A 23,561-nucleotide genomic window follows, 5' to 3' on the forward strand; every position below is an offset into this window, starting at 1 on the left:
TCGAAACAATTCACCGTCCAAATCTAATTTTCGCACGTGTTCAAGCACAACGTTGCGCGGCATTCAATTTTTCCTAAAACGATTCTGCTTCTGTTATCGTTCGCAAATTCATATTTTTCGATTACATGCGCGACCACATTCAACAAGAAGAAATAGAAAGATAGGAAACAGTAGTAGAGCCAGTTCTCGCGGCGTTCGAACTATTGCACACTCAACATTTTTTTCCATTTCTTCCCCATTTTTTTTTTTTCCTTGCAAAGTTCTTCGTTGTAAGAGGTGATAGAGTAGATGTTTGCATTCCTTTCGAATATACGATTGTTAAACAAATTTGCATTAGAATGATAATGAAAAACTAAATAAAATTTTACGTTCGTGTAATTATCCGTTTTTCTTTTATTTCTGATTATTTTCTTCTGAAGTATAATTATAATGGTTACGGAAAATAATTAATCGGTTAGTTAATTTCCACTTTTAATTTCTCGCAAAAACGACATTCTGTATTAAAAATTCTGTTGGTAGAGAAACATGAATATTCAAAAGAGCGTTTCCAGAAAACAAATGTTTTTTTTAATATTTTTTTTTTAATGTCGCGCGATGATTCACTCAAATGATTATTACTTCAGATTTTTTTAAATATATCTCTAAAGTGCACACATTTTTTTCTCTACACGTTTCTTCATTAGAACAGTTTCTTCATTAAATCATTGTTTTTAGATTGCTTTAAATCCTTCTCGTGTGACAACATTCATTAGAATAATTAGAACTTCGCATTTAAGGGCAAGGATAAAAAAAAAGCTTTCTGGAAAAAAACCTTTAGAGATTGAAAAAGTTCGTGTAGCTTCCCAATCCCCGATATTTAAATATACCAATTTCAGTGAATCACCCCTGTGTCCGTTGGTCAACTCCTTTCTGCATCGATGATATCACCTCTCTCAGCGAGATCCGTTGCTATCGCAAACGATACATATACACGCGCGGCGCTTTCGTTGCACGACCGCCACCCGGAAAAAGGTGCTCAAATAGAGAAGCGCCGGGGAAAAACCGAGTAGAGACAAAAATCGAGGCTACCGACCAAACCGGCGCGCGGCGCGGACGAGCATAGCCATAGTATCCATCGTCCGCTACACGTACGAACGAGGGTGGCAAAAGGACGGGCAAGCAACACATATCGCGTTCCTCTCTTTTTCGGACGACGCACTCGAAAACGCAATGTTTCTCGCTACGCCAAGTTTTCCGCCTCGTTCGTTTACTCGGCAACGATGTGAATAATGCCACGGAATGAAAGCTCACTCTTCCTGGGAACGCGGCCGGGCCCACCTTCGTCTTCGTTTCCTCTTATATTTCGGTCAATCCTTCACCGTCTCCGAGCTCTCTTTATCTATCTCTCTCTTTCTCGTTCCCGTTTTTCGATTTTCGAGCGTCTCGTCTTCGCCCCGCGTCTCGATTCGATTCTTCCGAGTAGCTGCGCGGCGACGGGATCGAACTAGAGGAAAAGACCCTTCCTTTCCTGTCTGGACCCGGTAATCCCACCCGGTCATTATCTAAAACGTTCCGAAGCTTCTAAATGCCATCGGTATCTTTCTCGGTGGCCTCCGGGGTTCGTCTCCTTTGCTGCTGCCCGACGTTCTATCTCAGGACGCCTTCCGAGGATCGCACGACGGTCTCTTTCAGCTTCGTAGCTGCTGAGAGGTGTCGGGTAGAAAGGCGCAGTCACATCTCCGCGTAATATTTGCTTGTTTCCCGGTGACAAAGTGACGCGAGTGAAAATGATGACGCGAAACGACGGTGAATAGGAGGCCGACGGTGAACTCTCTCCTTTTAATTTCAAGTACTGCAACGTCGTAGACGTTATCTTTTCGTGTTTCCTCGCGCAAAAAGGTAGCGAGATAACATTCTCGCTGCATGTAAATTTGTATTAAAAGCAAACTTATTAAAGACGCACGTCCGAAAGATAAAAAAAAAAGAAAAAAAAAAAAAAAGAGAAAAGAAAAAGAGCACACATTTATACCGATAATAAATTTTATGTATTATATTTAGATAGATATCCTTGAAAAATAAATCCGCGATAACAAACTTAAATTTCAAGCGGTTACTGCAATCAAATCGGGGTTAACTATCGTTACAGATATTTAATGAGAAATCGGAGGCATCGTTAACTGCACTTCTCTATAATTTTTACGCACGTTCGTAGCTTATCGGTATACCGAGACGAGACCTAAGTGGCCCGCCGATCCATTAGCATAACGTATAGCGTCATTTCTCTATTACAACCTACAAATCGGTAACGTTATCCAAATTCGACCACAGCGGTCGAGGCTTAATGATAGTCGAAGATAATGGCGTGCGCAGTCAGGGGGTTCGGGACAGACCAGAGGCCAGGATGCGAGAAACAGAGAGTGAGAGAGTGTGAGAGAAAGAGAGAGAGAGAAACGAGTGGCGTGACACGAACGCGAAGTCTGATAGAGGGAATATAGCTCTTGCCGAGGATCGGCATTCCAGGTGCCTATTTCGGGAACGGCTGGACCCGTTTCCGAGTGTGTCATGTCCGCGGCTCCATTTCGCCCTTCTTGCCACCCTTCTCTCTTCGCTTTGTCCGCTGGAATCACGCCAGTTATCGCGGTGGCGCGAGACACGCTCTTTCTTGATCTCGTCGCCGTCGGCGATACGTCGGGCTTCCACCCTTCTTCCCTCCCGACATTTTCGTTCGATACCGACGTTCCGGCATTCACCCGGACCCGCGAACACTCTCTCTCGACGTAGATGCCCGAGGTTTTTAATCTCGAGATTCTCCTGTCCGAAATCGGCCGCTGCCTCGCTCAAAAATGCGACGGTAATTCAAGTACGCGTATACACTTTTCTTTCTACGCTCCTCTATCCGATGTCTCTCGAAGCCGTATGTCATTTCGAACCACGTAATAAAGTGGCATTTGATTATTTTTCGGAATTCTCTTTTTTCTTTTTTTTCTTTTTCTTTCTTTTTACGATATCTCGTTCCACGAACAATTATATCGAATTGAGTAATTTTCTTGTCTTAATCGCAGCCGTAATGACGGTGGAAGCCAGCGTTTCTTATTTAGTTACGATAACGAAGATAAGTTTCTTCAACCTTACTCTTGCGATGTCAGATAAAGAAATATAAGAAGGATGAGTTCAAGAGTTTGTATAGAATATTTCAAATTTATGACTATTCTTTCAAGTTCTGGATTCTTTATCCAATTAAGAATCGGCTTTTTTCTTTACCCGGGCTTTATATAGCGCTAACGCTATTCTTTTTATCATTTCAAATTTAGCATTAAACGTAATTAATTTTCAAGTTCAAAATTATATTAAAACAAAACGTAAGTAAATGTTTTAAATTTTATAATATATGGTGTTCTCACATAATTACGCAGCGTATTTGTTCGTTAGCATTTAAATCAATATTTCAAAATTAATAATTTTATTTTTTTTAACAATTTACCACACCAGCTTGTAACATGTTTAATTAAACACGCAAAATTAATAAAATAATTAGCCAGAAAGAAAAGTTGATTTAGAACACGAGACAGGTTTGGGTCAGATATTATTTCGATGCTATTTATGAATAATGACCTTTCGATCTATATTTTTGACAAAAGCTATGCTACAGGCGAGCAACGTAAACGTTCAGCAGTCAATACAGTTCCCGTTTGAAAAATGGTTTTTCTCATTTGAAGCTGACCTGAAGAAAGGTTTGTTTGTCCGAAAGAGTCTTGAGCTGAATACTGCTGTACCAAACAGTTCAGTCCTCAGCACATGCCATAAATTTTCCGTTTTCGATACAATAGATCCGTTTCTAGATCTATATAATTCCACTTAAAAAGAAAAAAAATGGGGGATAACTTTATCTTTTTTTACGTTGAGTTATTCGTCACGGCAATGTTTTTTTTTTTTTAAACACCATAAAGTTGGAGGAGTTTCGCCGAGGGTTAAGAATCGTGAAATTAGGCACTAGCGGACATCCATACCCATATACGGCACGTACGGCATCAAAATTCCGTCGGCATGCAATATCATAGCGGTCGCGGCATCCAGCATGATAAAAACCTCGTCTCGACCAAAGAGGAAAGAGGAAAGGGCGCAACAATGAACGGAACGGGGGTGGGCGCGGTGGGAAACGGCGGCAAGGCAGCCATCTTAATTACCTAATTTTTTCGACGGCGTCTTAAAGCCACCAAGACAATTACCAACGTGTACAACGAACTCGCCCGGGTCCGAAAATGCGGTTTAAGATTTTTGTCCCTTTATGAAAGCCCTGGTCGGGAATCGTTCTCGGCAACTTTTTGGGTCTTTATTCATTTCTACGAGGTTCCCTCCCCGATCAGGTTCCTTGCTGATTCGCTTCGACGCGAAATAAAAATTCACATCAAAGTTTAATGAAAGACAAACAGGAAAATACGAGCTTGAGAAATTTCGAGCGATCGGGTTACAGATTCGGGGCTAGGTCAGAGGGAGGGAGGGTTAGAAAAAGTTTTTTAGGGTAATCGAGAAAAATCCCGGACATAACAATCACCTGAACTCGAAATCGAATTCAATTTCGCGGCGGGGTGAGCCGACCCGAAAATGTCGGGATCTCCTCGCTCGGAAATTTCTGTTGCCGGCGCACCCCTAGTGATTAGAAACACATGCCATTAGCAGCAGTTCGGATACCTGATAGTTTAGAACTTCCGGCGCAATTTCTTAGTAATGAATGCCTCCTCTTTAATCTTCCTACCTGGTCGGCTCCAACGCCGCGTTACATGGCTTTACTCAATTTCTTTTCTGCAATTTGCTCCGAACGCGGCGCGGGAGGTTTACTTCGCGATGCGCGCCGCTGTCATTCGACTTTTTATTTCTTCCGGAGGCTCCGTAAGATCGACTATTCTAAATTTCCGTCTGGCGCATATAAAAATTCACGCGTGGTAGTTGTAACGTCGATTCCGCCTCGACACATCGACATATTCGTCCGATAACATACGTGCCGCCTCTCTATTTACTCTTTCCTTTTTTTCTTTTTTTTTTCTTCTTTTTTTTCCCCTCTTCCCATCTCTTTTGCCCTTTCACGTCGACTACTATTCTGTTTCGATGAAAAGCTCGGCCAGTTCGCGCGTAAGCGATGGCGAGTATTCAGAAGTGTATTGCAAAAATTGTGCCGATAGAGAGAGGCAAATCGCGTTTCGAACAAGTGGCTTGAAAATTTTAACTTCGCTTGGTGCATTTCGATGTCGAAACGGAACTTCGTCTCGGTCGCCGCAATTTTCGAACCGCATTCATCCGCGGTTCTTAAATACGGGATCGCATTTGTATTACGCGAGAGGGGGAGGGAAAAAAAAAGATGGGGAAAAGAAAGAAAAACACGAGGCTGGTAATAGCACTACGTTCGCGAAAAGGAGAGCAAATAATTGTTCTTTCTCAAACACATTCCTCCACAATGCGAATGTACAATTAAGATTAATTGGTTCGTGTGCAGCGTACCGTGATAGATGATAGACACAGAAATAATGTCTCGAGTACCATCTCGCCGCAACGGTATATTACAACTCACGTTATTATGTATAAACTGCAGGATGTTTGGAGAACGGATAGCAGTTGAAAGAATATAAATCATAATTATGAGCTTTGCGCGCATAGCAATACATAAGTAAAACCCGCCCATCAAAATAATGCCGGTCCGTCAAAGACGAACGGGAGAAAATCAAGACCGAACGGTTTAGGAAGATGCTATTTGGACTCTCTCTCTCTCTCTCTCCTCGCGTTACTCGAGTAAGCAGTCAGTCCGGATAATCCTATTTCAGTTCTCTCTTGAAATACGCCATATTCTACATCCCACTGTCAATGCGGAAAACTAACATCGAACAGCGCCAGGTAAAGGGGGAACGATAACAGAAAAGAGGAAAATAGAATTCTATGAGAAATTTTCTCTCTTTCCGTGAAAGTGGCGCGGAAACGAAAACACGTTTCGAAAACGATCGTCAAAAAAGATCGGTCCGCGGGAATCTGCTAGCGTGGGGCGCCGAAGGGATCGAAGGGAGGAAAAGAGGGACGACTTGATACTCAGTACTTACTTTTCGGGCCGGCGATTACGCTTATTGCAGCCGTCTAATAACGGAGGATTGTTTTCTGCAGGAGACGAGGCGAGGCGAGGCGAGCGGTTGTTCCGAATTATTCCGCGCCTTTGGACCTGCAACGGGAAAGCATAAAATGAAATTAATGTCGTAATAATCGCGCCGCCGCATAACGTAAGTCAGAGAAAGCCGCCGCCCTTGAGACACGGGTTAATTCCGCAATAATTGTAACTACGGCTACGCATCGTATGAATTATCGCGATTGTGTTTGCACGGTTGGGCGATACACGCGCGTCGGACAGGTATACACTCCCGGTGTAAACCGGCGGAAATAGAATCGCTTTATTCAAGGCGCGGTGTTCTTGTGTCGTACAAAATGATTCGAGAGGCTAACAATGCTTGCAGCGTAACGCAATGGCGAAATTAAAATAAAAGAGAGCTTCCACGAGCGCAACTATGTGGACGTAATTATCTCCGACGCACTCGAGATTCAGCTTTAATAAGCTGAATGAAAATAAATAGAAAAGTTTCTTTCTTTCTTTTTTTTTTCTTATTTTTTTTCTCAGTTACATTAAATTTTACAAAAAATCGTGGAATAATAGATATGATCTTTTCTCGAATCGCGCTTCCTCTGAAAATGTATGTAATTTTGAATCACATTATTTTTTATTTTCCCTTTCTTCGAGTCGTAAATGAGATTTGATGCACACTTGGGTAGGAAAATCGAATGCGACGTCAGCTTTCCAACAATTCTTTTAGGCATAATTCGTTCCTTATCCGTGCGAAAATACATTACACGCAAATACTTCATCAGTCGACATTCTCATCGCCCATTTAGCGTTAAATACGGCAGCCTAACTCTCATCTTGTGCCCACGCTGAATGCGATTCTCCTGATAGACAAGCGGAACTCGTGTGAGCCTGACTTATCTTCGGCAACGATCGCGGAAAAAAAAAGAAAAGAAAAAAACGGTTGCGCATTCACCGGCGCAAGTACTTAAATTTCTTTCGTCGACTTCCGAAAAAAAAAGAAAAAAAAAAAAGAAATTGCGCCCATGTGTACGCGATCATATCGCGTTTAAGTGCGCACGAACGCACGTGCAATACCGTTCGAAGAATATTTCTAAAGTAAAGAAAAATATTCTGAAGTGAAGAAATAGAGGAGTTTTCATTAAGTACTTGGTAAGATAAATTTATAAATTGTCCAGCCGCCATAAATAAATATCGACGGTATCACGTCGTCGCATTCGGTTTAACTCCACTCTCCTCGGTCGGAATGGTTTAAAGAGTTAACGGACGATTGTTTCTCCTGTTCAATGACTTGTCGTGAGTTATAATGGCTCGCTATAAAAACCGATGAGTATCATTTATGATACCCGAGGACCCTAGGAGCGCGCGGCACATTTGTCCGCGCGGCAGGATGTACCCCGTTTGTTCCGAGACGACGACGAATCGCCATAGACAGCATCGTCGACAGCATCGTCGTTTCTACCTACCGTCCTCTCGTTTAAACGAAACACGTCCGCCCCGATACCGAACCCGCCGAGCAAAGGCGAGGAAATATTCGCGCTCCGCACGTCGTCGTGAAAGCAAAAAGAGATCAGCGGAAGGAAAACAAAATCGCACCGAGACAAGGTCCATAAAGGAAGAGAATATAAAGGAGAAAAAAAAGAAGAGAGAGAGAGAGAGAGAGAGAGAGAGAGAGACGCGAGGAAAGGGGAAAGCAGTAGACACAAAGAGAAAAAGACAAGAAGCGAAAAGCGGGAGGGAAAGAGTGAAAGCGAGATAACGGGCGAGTGGGAGAAGAAACGGAAACAAAAGGCGAGAAGGCATAGGAGGGACGGAGGAAAGAACCCGAAGACGCGGAGGGCTGCGAGCGAATGACGTTGATGAAATGCTTCTCAGCGGCGAACATGTAACGCGACCTCGGCGGATCGAGATAAACGCATTCGCGAGTCGGATTCCAGCACCATCCCCTTTCCTCCTATTATCTTCTCTTCTCCTATCGTTCCCTCCGCGATGCCCTCCACTCGTTCCGCCACCTCGCCGAATAGCACTACATTCGCACGACGGCTCTTCCTTTAATCCATTCGAGCTTTATCTCATTGACGAGATAGTTGGTTCGCCCGGATACGTCCGAAATCTACCGGTATATACACTTCTCGCCGGTCAGTCGGCGCGCCTATGATCGTTTTAATCAGTGGCTCGGATCGATTCGATTGAAATCGGCCGAAGCGCGATTGAGGCTTGGCTGCCCGCTGCTGCCAGCCGGCTACCGCTCTGCGCCACGTAAAACTGAAATCGATATCGTTCGGTTTGCTCACCGCAAACCTCGTGACGGGGATTTTACCAGAGCGAAACGTGCGAAAGCGCCATAAAGCCACGACGCCAGAAACGAAAGTCAACGGGGAAAAGAACCGACGGACCTAACGAGGAGACCCGTCTACCGGAGCCGCGGGAAAAGATTGCCGAATCTTGAAAAATTCACGCATTCGTTTTCCTCCCGATGCCGCGAAATAATTCCTCGGGTCGTTAAAGTTTTCGCGTACACGACATTATTTAATGTCGACGCAGCACGGAATTTCGAATTCAACAACGTTGAAGACGGCGGAATCGATAAGAAGCATGCATGGAGGAGATATTGCTGATCCCTCGGTGTTATACAGCACGCATACTAATACGTTCATTCTTATTTATAAGCCACGAGACATAAGCAACGCGGCGAGCCTACGTAATACAGATTCCCACCTAAGACGACGACGGCCTGTTTCGGTGTTTCGAATCGTCGCGTTAACACGAGCGGAAATAGAGGTAGAAATGACGTAGGTAGAGGAAAGGAGAGAAGAGGGCAGACGAAAGTTCCGACTTTCGAAGGGAGGAATTAACCAACTCGGTGTTAGGGAGACAAAGGTGGTGCGACCTTCACGTGTTCCTCGATTGTACAGTATGAAGTTTCACGTTTGCCCGTCCCTTTCGTTTATCGATTATCTTTAATTATTCCTGGCTGTTTTCGCTTTATCTCAACTATTTTCCTATCCAAAATTAGATATTTCGAACCTCTTCGAGACAGTATTAAAAAAAAAAAAAAAAAAAAAAAATTACTTCCGACGTTACCCAGTTTCTAATTCGGGCTTATCGCCGAAAGTTCTGCCGGCGAGCTCGTTCTTCCGTCCTGAGATTTGCTTAATGAGAAAAGTGAATAGAACTGCGGCTGTGCGAGCTACCAAAAGTAGTAAACGGACCGTCGTCAACGAGCATCTTCGAAGCTCCGCGCCGGAGCAACGGTCATTCCGCTTTTTCCCTTCTGTCGAAAAACCATCCCCCTTCGGGGCCGACTGCGGCACCGCCGCCTCTTTTTCCACGATCTTGCTTCGAACGGTCGAGTCTGTACGAGCTTACACTGATAACGGCCCCACGCTCCCCCGAGGATTTCTCGCAGAGGTTTATTCGACAGCTCGCCACGTATACGTCGCTTACGTGCAAGTGTGCACATACACGTCGTTTTTTTTTTTTTTCATTTTTTTTTTTTTTTTTTGTTTTTTTTTTTTTAATCTTTTTTGCAATTTTACCGAACGGACAAGTTTGCACAGAAAACCTCGTGTGCCAACGTTCTTATCGCACGAGGTTTTGTTTTCTTTTTATCTGTTAGGCTCATCACTAAGCGACAAAGTGCACGGTACTTTATTTAAAAAAAATAGATGCGTTACTAGTAATTAAAAAAAAGGACGAGAGTAAACGTTAGTTGTTAAGAAGGTTTTGAAATTCGGTATCGGGTCAATTAGCAATTAATATTCAGCAAATACATTTTTTTATTAATATTCAGTAAATACATTATGCGTACGCAGCACGTGCTCCGTACGTATTAAAAATCTACGCACAATCGACGAGCCAGGGACACATAATCTGGCGTGAATTACCTTCCGGGATTAATCGTACGTACCGGCGACTACATCTTTTCGATGTAAAGTAAGTTAAAACCACGTGAACGTGTACATTAAATTCGCGTCTCTTTGCCGTAAACGAAGCGTCGACAAATACGATCGGGTTCGAGGGAAGAGAATTTCGATCGACCAGTACGCGATAGTTTCGGGAGATATTCATTCGTGGTGTAGGAATGTGAAGCCTGGAAATCTCTGTTATGTATTTTTCTGGCTGCGTAATGACCGAGAGTAGAGGTCGATCGCACCGTGATTACGTGAAACGTAGGTATGTGCCGACCGGTCGGTTGCCGTGCGTAGTCAACTGTATATTATTATACAATATTAGCTGATGCGAATTGACCTTCGTGATCGATAACGTGTACGTGTCGGGTATCTGTAAAGTGAATATTTCACATAGAATAGTTGTAATTACTTGTAATGCAGCACGTTTAATTTTCATTATTTTTGCTAATAAAATATAACTTTTTTGTTTCAGAGAAAAATCCAGAGAAAGACTTTCGTCGAAAAAGCACCAGCCTGACATTCCCGTTGAAGTGGCAAGTGCTGAGAGGAGGAGGAGGTCTAGGAAAGGCATCGAGCATCGGCGGAGCAACCCACTGGTAAGAATCAATTTTTTTTATCTTTGCCGTTTAAAAAACTTAATTTTGTGGTATTTAGTCAAAAAATTAAAGGCGCGTATATTTTTTTTTATAAATAATTATTGGGATCTCAACAATTTAATTTTTTGCATTTATTTGTTACAGATCACCTTACGAACACTCCGCCGCCAGCATATCCGTGAGTCACACGTTTTCTTTTTGTAGTATCTATTTTAATTATAAGCATTTCGGGTGGGAAAAAATTTTTATATTACCCGCGGCACAATTATATTAGTATATAATATAAAATAATGTTTAATAAAATAAAATATTAAAATATCGCACCGGTATTCTTAAATAATAAAAACTTAAAACAATATAGGTAAATTAAAAAAAAAATTTGGTTAATTTATATATTATGTCTTAATTTAAATTTCGTATATCGATGTAAATTGCATACATTTGTATGAAATTTACGTTGATATTATTACAGCTCAGCACTTCTTTGGATTTTTATCTGAGCGAAACAAGAATTCTGCTTAGATAAAAATCCGAAGGAGAAAAATGTCGTACGCCGAAACTGTATAAATACGAACTGCAGCCGGTTCGTCGGTCGCTTCGGGAGTTTCGCAAAGTATTCGGCGTCATTTTTTTATAAAAAAAATTTGTAACGGGAGTGTCATGGACTATCGTGCGAAAGTGTTCAATAAAAAATTGATTTTTGTGATAATAATTTATCGGGCGCGTTCGCGAGTGTCCATTTCGCGGAAGGATGACTCGACACGTCCCATCTGAGAGGAGGAGCAGGCCCGGGACAGGCATCATGCATCGGCGGAGCAACTTTTAGGTGAGAATTAATTCTTTCTTTAAATTTGTCATTTTATTAACTTTATTTTTACTTATTTTTATTAAAAAATCAAATAATTTTTTTTTGTTTAAACATTAACTATTTTCAGCACGTCTACATTAATATTGTTTAATTTTATGTTACAGTCACCGGCAGAATTCTACAACTCCGCTGAAGCTCATGCAGATTGGTGAGTCGCATGATTTTATTTTCGTAGTTTGTAATTGGGGTCTTTTAAAAAACAGCGTGTGCGTAGCGCGCGCATGGTTTCTTCTAAATGTTAATAAAAGTAATATGAAGAAACGTGTTCAAAGTTTGCGATAATCATTTGTTCGATTACGTACGTTAATAAAATAAAAATAAAATACAAAACAAGCAGAATTTACCGAAAGTAATAATATTTAATAATAATGAGATAGCGCGATTTAATTGTATCAATTATTTTTTTCTTTTTTTTTTTTTTAATTTAGTCCGCACGAAACATTTTAGTCGGGTATGTTTACATTGCTGAAGCACGTGTGCATTATGCTCTCCATTATTCAGGGCAATTGAGGATGGAAGGGATAGCATGGATAAGCGAGAAACGCGGACAATCCAAAGCACATACCGTACTTTATTGGGGCACAAACAAACATTACTGTATAATTGTAATTTATTCGTGATATGCATAAATACACGGCCGCGCGATGCTTACGAGTGGGTGTTTAATACGTTCACATAAATAATTTGCGATTTTCGTTTACCTCTGGGACTGGGTAATGAATCATTTTGTCCGGGCACGTTATTTCTCATCTTCGTTATTAGTCATTAGCAATTTACGATAACACACGGATAATCTGCAAATAGGATAATGCCAAATAGGGGGGTAATCCGGAGCACGTGTATTTCTTGCGTACGACTCTATTTTAAGCCAGGCTTGTTGCCTCGCTCCTCTCGTATCAAGAAGTTCGAGTTGCTTGACCCCAGATAAATGAACTAAACGAGCGAAATGAACGAATTTTCTCCACTGCTGTTGAGTCAACATTTAATTTAAGACTGTTATTTACTTTAACATTTTTTTGTTTCGACACGTACGACGTATCCTCGACGTCGCTTTTCAAATAACTTAGTTAAATTCAGCTTAACATTTAGGAGTTTAAATAATAAAAGGATACTGAACCTCCGAGGTTTAAAAGATTAAGCGCCGTTTATTGCCGTAAAAAATGATTTACAAAAAAGAAAAAAAAACCCCTCACATAAAATGTAACGAATGGACTTGTATCTTCCATATTTTATAGCGTTATTTTTTTTCGTAACTCAGGTAGGCCAGCGGAACTCGATTTCCAAAGAAAAAGGATTAGGTCTCTTTCCGTTTTCATGAAAATTTCGTTCTTCAAATTACTAATGGAATTTTTAAAATAATTTTTTACATATAGAAATATTCGTCAATTATTTAAAAGTACATCTCTCTAATACAGTATATTATTATTACCTTTAAAATTGCGTATATTAATATTTGAAATTTAATAGAAACTGAAAACTCATGTCTTTGATAAATGTATCCCTCTGATGACGTTAATTCCTATCCAAGACTAGCTTTGCGAGAGCGTATACATATATGGATGTATGTATATGTATGTAGATGTATGGGAGTGTCCATAGTGTAATTAGTTTAGGTCTGTGAGTTTGCTAAGCCTAACCTGACTGTGCAGTTCAGGCGTCTTCGGACTTTGATTTATTTCATCTCCAACTTTTCGCAATTATTCTAACGGCACGTGTCAATACTGTAACATTTTAATTCCCGCTGTTAATACTACACCTATAAACCATTTTAATATGTTCGTACAGACGCGCACGTATACACGCATATATACATATATGTATATATATCTTCCTATAAAAAAATACAGATTCGATGAGTTCCACAACGGTACGTACGTTTACAAGTGTGCATTTCTATTCATGCTGCTCCAATATTTCTATAAAGACCGATAATTAAACTTGTTGTAAAAACAAGCAGAACGTAAAAATGTTTCATCGATATTCTTTGTACACGTATGCTTTTATATTATAAATACTAGAGTATGTTAATATTTTTAAATATAATACGTATGCGTAATGACTTGTTTTAAACAAACAAAATAATTTTTATCGTAAAAATTGAAAATTTGAAATTTAATAAAAGAAATCATATTTTTCAACGGTACTAATACTTTTCTTTAAATCTAATTAATACAACGCTTTTACGTTTAAATTTAAAACATTAAAATCTTAAAGTCTCTTTCTTAATTTTATGATCGTCATTTTTATTTCCCCACGAAAAGTTGAGGTTCAGACGATTGCGAAAATAAAAGAAAAAAAAAAATAAAAAAAATAAAAAAAATAAAAAAAAAAGAGTCACATATCTCGGAATGAAGAATTATTTTACAAGTTCCGAGGGAGTTATTCAAATCTTTTTACGACTGTATGAAGACGAATCGAAAATGCGCAGGTCTTCCAAAGAAAGGAACTGACAGATACACGTTTATGGAGTTTGGAAGCTCATAAATAGCTCGTAACTTCGATTTGTTTCTTTTCACTCGTACGCGCTGAAAGCCTAGCTAAATAAGGCAGGGGCAGGGGCTGTGAATGCGAGTAGTGTATGTGGCAGAACCCTTTCTCGCTTCATTAAGGGCGCTGTGTAGTGTTGGCAGGTCGAATCGCGTAAGAGGGACATTAGGTTTCGCACGACTCTCTATCTCTCTATCTCTATCTCTCTCTCCGTGCACACAGAATGGTCGCAGAATAGCGCGGACTCGGTGATCCTGTCCGCCTAGTTTATCGATCGTGCGTCGAGCAGGCTGTGAGACGAAGAGAGAAGAGAGAGAGAGAGGAGAGAGATAGAGAGAGCCACGTACGAATACTGTATACGCGATTACTGATGTAACCCGTCTGTTTTGAGATACGCGCGGCGTCGTTAATAGAGCGACGTAACGCCGCAGTAACGAATCGGCGGCGCGGTGAATTATTTCACACCTCGAAGCTGCCTCTCGCGCTTGTCCCGTGAATTCTTAATTTCGAGCTTGATAGATCCTAGGCGTAGATGTATGTATCGATAGCGGCTTCCCCGATTTGCGATTACTAATCTGATCCTAGCACGCGCGAGAACTGCGAACGACACGCGAGAAGGAAATAAAAGAGTGTTTCGCGCTTCACGTATACTCCGCAACACGCGCGTGCGGAAGATGAAAGATTCAGCGTTATGAGCGGCAACACTCGGACTTTGTAACACGCACCACGTTGAATTACACCGGTAATGTGCAACTGTTTTTACCATTACTACCGCGCGTACTTGTATGCTTCAAGGAATTAAAAATTACGGAGTAAAAAAAAAAAAAAAGAAAAAAAATACGTTCTTCAAGATATCGTAAAATAATAATAATAATAAATTTTTTTTTTTTTTAAATACCGATATTTTCTCTTCGTTAACATAAAAAGGAAGTCCAAATTTTCTCGGGCACGGGAAATGTGTAGAAAAGTACAACGTTACGAACACAAATTGTCTCGCAAAACGTAAATCGATAATGTTTCCTTTTTGCCGTAAAATTTACTGCACCATTGATCTCTTCTTGGAGAAAGTCCCCGGTAGCTTTTTTTCGAAACCCGCCCGTGTACACGGACAGTTGGTGGCTGTATGGGTAACGGGTTACGTGTAACAGAATTTTCAGGCAACCGCGTGGCGCAACTAAAACGCCAGCGACAGCTTTTAATTGAAGCTGGTTTTGTCAGGCGAGATATCGGAATTAATCGCGAAGGTTGTGCCGCGCTAACGAATGGACGGACGTCGTGTTAGATCACTCAACGGATAATGGATAAATCGATAAAATGCTCCCCCATGGCGTTGACACGCTTTCCCTCTTTCGCGCCATATTCGCGGTGGCTCCCTGCTAAACCGAACCGTGTCTGCAAATCGCTAATGCAATTTGCAACTCGCGGAACGCTCTTACATTCCAACTTTTCCACCTTTATACAGCTGACGTCCTATTTCTATTTCTATTTCATTGTAATTGATAGATTTTCCGTTTCCTTCGAAACGATCCTGGAATTTCCCCGGTGAATTAAAGGGCTCTCCGGCAATTAAACGTACGACGTAAAGATCTAAAACGTCGATTTAATATACCCGTGTAATACTTCCCATCTGACAGGGCAAATATTGTATATGCAAGAAATACGTCGTCGCTAACGTATCTATCCGAATAAAGATGATACGCGCGAATATTCATAAATGTGCACAGTTTCTCTCTCTCTCTCTCTCTGCGTAATTAGACGTTTATTGATCCTCCGTCCGCGTCGTGCGTACGTCTCTTTTAGAAAAAAAGAAGCGCCTCAATATTCGCGATCGTTTCAACTCCGACTCGAATAAAAACGACGCGACGGTTTATCAGACGCCGAAGTACGACGACTCGGTATATGTACATATATATACTTTACGTAATGGCGATAATATTCCACGAGAAGCAATTAAATCGAAACACAACCGATCAGGACGAACGGATGATATCGGTGGTATCGCATACGGGGAACGAAGCCGCGCGAGAGAAATGGCGCAAGGGGGGGGGGAAGAGACAGAGAGAGGCCACAGGAAGGCAGATAGGAAATTGCTTCGAGCAGATACTCGCTCACAATACCATCGGTGCAACGGGGATGTATGGGCGCGTGTGCGTGCGGGTGCAACGCACCGTGACCCCCGTTTGCGCGCACCGGACCTATGCAGAAAATTTTGTTACGTCATTATCGAGGGCAGCTGCAGTTTGGCCGTGCGCGAGGAATATCGTAATCTACCGTGTTGCCAAGGAAAACAAAGACAATAAACCCGGCTCGTAACACTTGGAATTGTTTAGATGCCCGCGGTGCGCGCTCACGCAATCTCACCCCGGGTCTCTTCCTTTAACGAGGTCCAAAATGAGATAGCGGATTTGGCTTGCGGGTTTGCGCTCGAAATTTGGAAAATTGCGCCGGGAATTATTTCGATCAAGTAATTACGGCAACGATTACCCATGCAATTAGGTAATTGTTCAGAAATAGAAATTGTTGTAATAGGTAACTATTGAACGACGAAAGTATAAAGTGCTTCTACATAAAATAATCATAGAAATAAAAAAAAAATTGTCGGGTTATAAATAAAAATATAATTTAAAAATATTTCGCGAATTTACTACTGCAATAATATTAAATACGAAGTCAAATGTGTTCAGATAAAATCTACGAGAATATAAAAATATCTTGTTAATAACGTAGTTAGGAAAATAATAATACGTCGTAAAGTAATAATGGTGATTTCCATTATATGCGTTAAAGTCCAAAGGAAATATATAATTTCGTCTTTTTCTTTTAATCCTTACTGTGATGAAAGAGCTAATTTTCACATCTCCCTTTGTACATAATCCACTTTTACGTATGATACAGCATCTACTGCGCATATGCATATGGAAATGCATGCATAGATTAATCTTATACGTGAAATATTTCTCAAAGGAGAAGTAACACTTGTTAGAAATGGGTTCGATAGAACACAGATGGCTTCGATCTTTTCCAGAGAAAAAAAAAAAAAAAAAAAAAAAAGAAAAAGGCATCCATTTTCCGTCAGAAGAATCTAATTTCACGAGTAAAAAAAAAATTACTTCGAATATATTCCGGGATTGATTTTAAATAATTTTTTACAACAAACGCGTAAACGAGCCTGCGAATATCGATGATCTGATTTTGTTTGCCGTTTCTTCTCGCGTAATCTATCGATCAGAGTTTTACGACGTGTTTTTTCGCCGTGGATTTGATTCGTAAGCGATCCAACATTGCTTATCGCGATATTATTTACACTAAATCAAGTGAACAAATTCCATTATTTCATTTTCGACCAACAGCAGCGTTTAATATTCATTTAAAGCTGGATAATGCTACATTAAGATTACATGTTTCGAAAGCTGGTACACGATATACGTTATACACACGTAGCGTATAATAAATATGCTAACAACATAAAATAATGAAATCCATTTATTCGCTTTTCTCCTCAACTGAAATGATTATAGTGCTAAATCAGATACTACGTCCACCTGTTGTTATATTTTGAAAATAGCATAATAACGAATATATTATTCACAAGCGCTTTTTTGTTCTTAGCAAAATAATTTTGTTTTTTTTCTATTTTTTTTTACTGGCATTCAACACAATTTTTATATAATGGACACGGAAATGGAGTAGGTTATTAAATAATCATCGCTTTATATATTTATGTAGTTTCACATTTTTTTTCAAGAGCGAACGAATATTTTCCCGTCGATAATCTATTGTTAGCCGACCTCATTACTTTATTCACAAAACTCGAAATTAGGAATGCCGTAATTCCGCAGTCAGTTTTGCGTTTAATATAATTTATTGGTCAGTTGTTAATAAAACAGATGGGGTTAGGAGAAGGAGGAGGGAGGGGGGGGGGGCAAATTGCGTATGCCAGGACTCGGCCAATTTAGCGGTTAACACTCGCATGTGCGACGTCGTCGTTAGTTCCACGAGAATTCGTGTCGCGGTGGCTGGTAATAAAGTTTTCCGACGTATTCAGAAGTGCCTCGAACCTCCCTCTCTCTCTCTCTCTCTTTCCTCACCCTCGCCCCCTCGGAGCTACCATTATTCTTGCGCCAAGGTTCGCGTCATCCATCATACGGCGTTGGGGTGCATCGCAACGCCGGAGCACCCACACGAGGACACCGCGCACGGACGTGCACCGGCACACCAGCGGCTAAGAACAAAGCCGGCGGCAAATGACAGCAGTAATTTTCGCAAACTGTTGTGGGACGCGCGGCCGAGGCATTCTCTCCGGGGCAATGGTAGTACCGCGCATCTCGCTGCACTTCACCGCCGCGAATCCATCCCATTCTCTACCCGCGCGGCCAGAACGAAGTGCATTCGTTCGATTCCACGCTCGGCGAGAATCGCAATCGAATGGCAAAGTCGCGCGCGCACGATTGACCGTACATTTTTTTTTTTTTTTTTTTTTTTTTTTTTTTCCCGTCCGCGCAGCGCTCGAATTGGCTCGGGATATTTCAGGATATCAATCTTAAGTTAATATTTGTCACGAGATGAACATTTGTCATGCCGCGCGCCGTAGAGAGCCCTTGCACACGTGCACCGCGGATTTGTGTACGTCCTGGGGCCGGGTAAATTTTGCAAAAATATCCCTCGGTCAAATCGCGGATGTGTTCGTTAAGAGAATTTTTGCGTTCCCTTCTAAACTCAAACGGTCGGTTTGAAAAAATTTCCTGAGAAATTTCTCTCGATATCACGAAGATTTGACCGGTAACGTGGCACATGGAAAGACCCGGGTAGCGCGCCTCGTGTGCCGCATAAAATCTCCAATTCCCTTTGAATTCTATTCGGAATCGTCATGCGAAAACCGTCCCGCTGCACTCAGACCGTTTCTACCGCGTCTAGTTTGAAGCAGGCGAGATTGGATAAAGAGCCCAACCCCGTGAGAACGGCCGATTATGTGGCCTTACGGATATCATACTCTTTAATTTAACTGCAATCGTTCCGCGAGGTTCATCGATACTTACGAAAATAGTACGATGCATCTGGCTCGTATTATCGCTCGATATGCGCGAACGATAGGACCAAATAAAGCCATGGAAAATAATACTTAAAGGGGAGGAAACAAAATTTTTTTTCTTTTCTATTTTAGGTTTCACATAAGTTTTTAAGGTCGTTAAAAAGGGTGATCGCTTTCTGAATTATTCATAGCTTTTACTGATACCGGATCTTCGTCATTCGCTTGTTGTAAATATTTAAATTCAATGTCACGCGTCGGCAGTGATTTAATTTTACATCGGCGAATCCATATCGCAAACGGATATTAAAAATATAGACCCGCTGGCTTATCGAGATCGTCGAATTTTGCAATCAATCGAAATTACTTTTCGATCGCGCATCTCAAATTAAGCACTTCAAAATACTTGAGAAAAAAATTTATTTCCTTGTAATTAAAAAAAAAAATTATTACCGACGTAATAATTATGTAGAGTGTCGCGCGGCAGCTTCAAATGTAATTACTTTTTCGAGGTACGGAATTTGTGATAATCCGAAAATGGATTTCTGTGATTTGGAAAATCTGGTAGAAATGTTTAGATCTCTAGAGCGTAAGCAGGCCAATTATCGTTACGGGCTTAATAAACACTCGACAGACTGTGAAGACTTAACACAAGCACGACTAATGACCTCCGCACAAGAGATCTCACTTACGGAAATTAAGTGCTTTCAGGTAGGGGAGTTCGCGGCCAATTGTAACAAGGAACAATTGTAACACTTGTGATAATTCGAGCCCTTAGCTCCTGTACACCCCGTTGAGAGAGAAGCTACATCAAACGATTATGTAAAGAGAAGAGGGATTAAATCTTTTCCGATAATTGAATAGGATTTTCTTGGGCAAGAATGCGTTATTTAGAAATACCGGGGGGGAATTATCTGAAGTTTCGAATATGGATTAAATTCGAAGCTTCGCTAAAGCATTTTCATGAACTGAAAATCGAATCGCTTCGAAAAGTAACAATATTTCCAATAGAGATATCGGAGCCGTGAGCGTATGACGTATAAACAAAGTCGGGTAAACCCGCGCGACATTTCCTCTCTTCCTCTCCTTCAGTGCTACGTTTCTTCGTCGGAGATCGAGTACTTCGCACGCAAACCACGCATACCAGCGTAGCTCCGTTCGATCGCGATCGAAGGGTAATTGTATTTCGACGGGACGATGATACCGCGGACGCGAATTAACTTTTGCGATGTGTGATTTTTACGTGGAGAGTATTTGTAAAGTGTATATTTTTACGTAGCAATTTTAATTCGTTATATCCTATCCACGCGTTATCATCGCACGTTAAGTAATCGATTCAATGTGATAAAATAGTTTTTTTTTTCCCCTTTGAGTACACGCCTGAAAGGCATACATGACGTTTGAGAATAACGTTACAAGCGAGTTTAACACGGCGAAAATTTTCAACAATTTTAATATCTTAGAAAATATGATAAACAAAAAGAAAAAGTATCTCTCACACTTGGATAAGATACTCGGCGCATCCATGCATAAATTTCCTCTCGAATATTTCCACGGGCTGTTCAGGATTCTATTGTTGTACTCGAGGCGGCCGTTTTACATGGTCGAGAATCGATATTCTTACTTAGAATCGTGAGAACCGTTCGATCACATTGTCGAGGTGAACGTGCTAATTTTCCCGAAAGGCGCCCGCGCGTCCAGCTTCCAATTTCGGCACGCAAAGCGATGAAAAGTTCAGCTGGCATCTTACCTCAACGGCGGCGCGTATCCTGCACGGAAGGAAGCACCTGGATGCACTCGCGTGCCGTCACGTAGACCGCTTCCTCGCCGCGGCATCGGTATATAATGCGGAGTAGCGGACAATAATGCCCAATTTTACACGGGGCCAAGATTGACGACCGTGCACGTCGGCCACCGTTCGGACGGACGGCCAAGACGAAATCCGCTTAGAAGTTTCAAAACCTGCCCCTGGGGCACGTGAGCGCGTTTACGTGCGCGAATAGGGAAGAAGAGAGACGGCGATGCTACGTTTCGATACCAATAAGACAGAGAGAACTTATTTACTTTACGTCGCGCACACAGATGAAGGCAGCGCGAACGTGTAGCGTGCAGGTACACTCCGGGTCCTTCCTCGTACGGCTTCATCCATGCGTTAAATTCCTCCGGGGGTTTCTGCCCGTCCTTCTCTCTCTCGCTCTCGGTCGTGGATCACCGCGGTCCTTCCTCTTTTATCTTCCCTTTCCCCGGCAACGTACTTGGCCGAGGAGAGACAGCCGCGCCAAACCCTGTGGCGCCTTTGGTTGCAGCCAACTTCGATGGCGGTGCAACAACTTGGACGATCCCTGATACCTTCCTCTGACGCAGGGCAAGTTTTAATTTCTTGGAGCTCGCGCGATTCTCCCCCCGTTTCCCTTTCGTTTCCTCTCACCCTTGCGAGCTTGAGCCGGGGCGATGGAACAACGCGACGATAGACATAGATAGCTACGGCGATAAATTATTACCGCTTGGGGTGGACAACGGCATTATCGTCAAAATCGTGGCGAAGTCCTCCGCTATCGCGCGGCAGTTATAAGCGATAAATGGGCCGGGGACGCGGTGGTGGCGCAAACCATATATTTCTTCGCTCGAAAAAGGAAAAGGGACCGTGAAAAAAAAAAACGTGCCACGTCTTAGTTTATCTCACGAGATCGGCGGGGGGGAATTGACTTTCTCGAGATTTCGTCGACGATAGAACTTCTGTTCTGTATGCGCATACATTTGCCGTGGTTACAGATTTCACCGCCAAAAAAAAAAGAAGAAAAAAAAGAAAATAACAACGCGCATAATTGAGATACCGCATCAAAACGGCGACTTCGCGGTATTCGGGTTTCATTCGCGTAATTATGCAGGCGGGAAACTTATCTCGAGTTTCGTAAAAGAAAGTTGCGCGCGCTTCTGCGGAAAAAGATCGACGGAGGATCCGCACGCCGGCCACGGCGACTTTGAACCGTTATAAAGTCGACGACGGGAGTTCAACATCCGATGATGCGAACGCGGAAGAGCGGTGGTGTCCCGCACGACAATTGTCGGCGATCCCATTGTTGCGAACAAAACGATAAGGATCGTTGCCGCGCGAACATTGTGATACAAGCTTAGCGGAGCTTTGCAAACTCCACCGGTTACGCGATAGACCTGAAACAGCGCGAGGAAAGCTATTACGCGCCGACAACGAAGCCACGTCCTTTCCACGAGAGCACTTTACTCACTTCGGAGAGTTCGAACGCGGGGACGATGCGATTGGAGGTGCGCCCTCGGCATGCGGCTCTCGTCCTCCGCGCGAGCGTGCACTTTGTAACGCATTCCTGTATATTTCGCTCCGAGCGATTCGCGACGCGCGCGCGCGTCTTTGTCTCGCACGACACGCTATACACGAGAGCAAGTCAACTCCCCGGAGTCTTTCGTCGGTACACACGGACAGTGGCGAGCGGAGAAGTTTGCTCGGCTCTCTCTCCCTCTCTCTCTCTTCCCTCCGATAGATTGCGGTTAAACGCGCACAAAGGCCGGATAACGTGAATTTCCGATTTCCGAACCTAATTCTCCGCAATTGAGAAGCGGTATCGGCGACAGTATCGTGGCATAAATTTCCTTTAATATTGTTGTATTACCTACGCGAAAACTCCCTGATATTTACCGAAATAACGGTATGAAATTATTATCTAAATGCTCGCCTTTACAAGTGTCTTTCCGTTCGACTGCGAAAATCGGAAAAGCCGATAAATGGAAAAATATCCGAATTAATATTACGGAAAATAGAAATTTATTTTATGGTTACACGCTTGCCGTAATACGTAAACGCATCGTATCACATTAATTCGCGTAAAATAGTTAAATAATTGCCGAGCCGAATCGTTCGTTTGCCGCAAAATAAGTTACATTTTCATTGTCACCGTTTTCAAAATCCGCGTGTTCCCGATATGTAAAAATAATTCAAAAGACTCGCGTTTAATCAATGTTTAATCGCATGAGATACACCAACTTTTTTAATAATACCTTTTTCTGCTTTTCTTTTACCACATTAAATACGAGCTCGATCGAAACTCTTGCCGAATGCAAACGCCCGTGATGAGCAATTTGGAATACGATCTGCGCGTTATTCGGGCTTTAGCGGACGGAATCGAAGGAAAAAAAAAAAAAAAAGAAAGAAAGAAAGAAAATATCCGCGAGTAATGTTATGCTATCTTAAATGTCGCTAAAAAACCGTACGCAAGAGAGGATTTTGTGCTCAACGCTCTATGATTATACCAAATAACACGACACTTCACGGAGACTCCGTGTCGGATTCTGTGTGACAAACCCCGACCATCATTACAGAGCCCGTCTCACGCTTGTCTTCTCACGCTATTGACCAGTCGCCACTATCGTGTTTCGGTTTTTCGGACTTTAACGTGCGCATTTAATTTACTGCCCATCCGCTGTGCGTACGTTGTATCTTCAGAAGTAAATAAAACTAGACAAGTGGAAAGAGAGACAGAGAGAGATAAAAAAAAAGAAAAAAAAGAGAGAGAGAGAGAAGATAGGACCACCGAGACTCCTAACTTCC

The 23,561-nt window shown here is 42.0% G+C and overlaps 1 protein-coding gene and 1 long non-coding RNA gene across 3 annotated transcripts in view; one reads left to right on the forward strand and one right to left on the reverse strand.

Annotated features, from left to right (window-relative positions):
- The window catches only part of LOC139103128 (uncharacterized), a 42,927-nt gene extending 31,755 nt beyond the window's left edge, over positions 1-11,172 (forward strand). The window contains exons 3-4 of one of the 2 annotated variants that reach the window (XR_011545834.1): positions 10,478-10,601; positions 10,746-11,172. This is a non-coding gene — a long non-coding RNA (uncharacterized lncRNA). Of the gene's footprint in view, positions 1-10,477 lie in introns of both variants that reach the window. The other variant, XR_011545833.1, reaches the window with a different exon arrangement.
- LOC139103114 (proline-rich transmembrane protein 3) overlaps positions 1-23,561 on the reverse strand; it is a 125,768-nt gene that overhangs the window by 37,592 nt on the left and 64,615 nt on the right. The gene's annotated exons all lie outside the window — the stretch shown is intronic.

Source organism: Cardiocondyla obscurior, linkage group LG06, assembly GCF_019399895.1.
Source record: "Cardiocondyla obscurior isolate alpha-2009 linkage group LG06, Cobs3.1, whole genome shotgun sequence".
Classification (NCBI taxonomy): Eukaryota; Metazoa; Arthropoda; class Insecta; order Hymenoptera; family Formicidae; genus Cardiocondyla; species Cardiocondyla obscurior.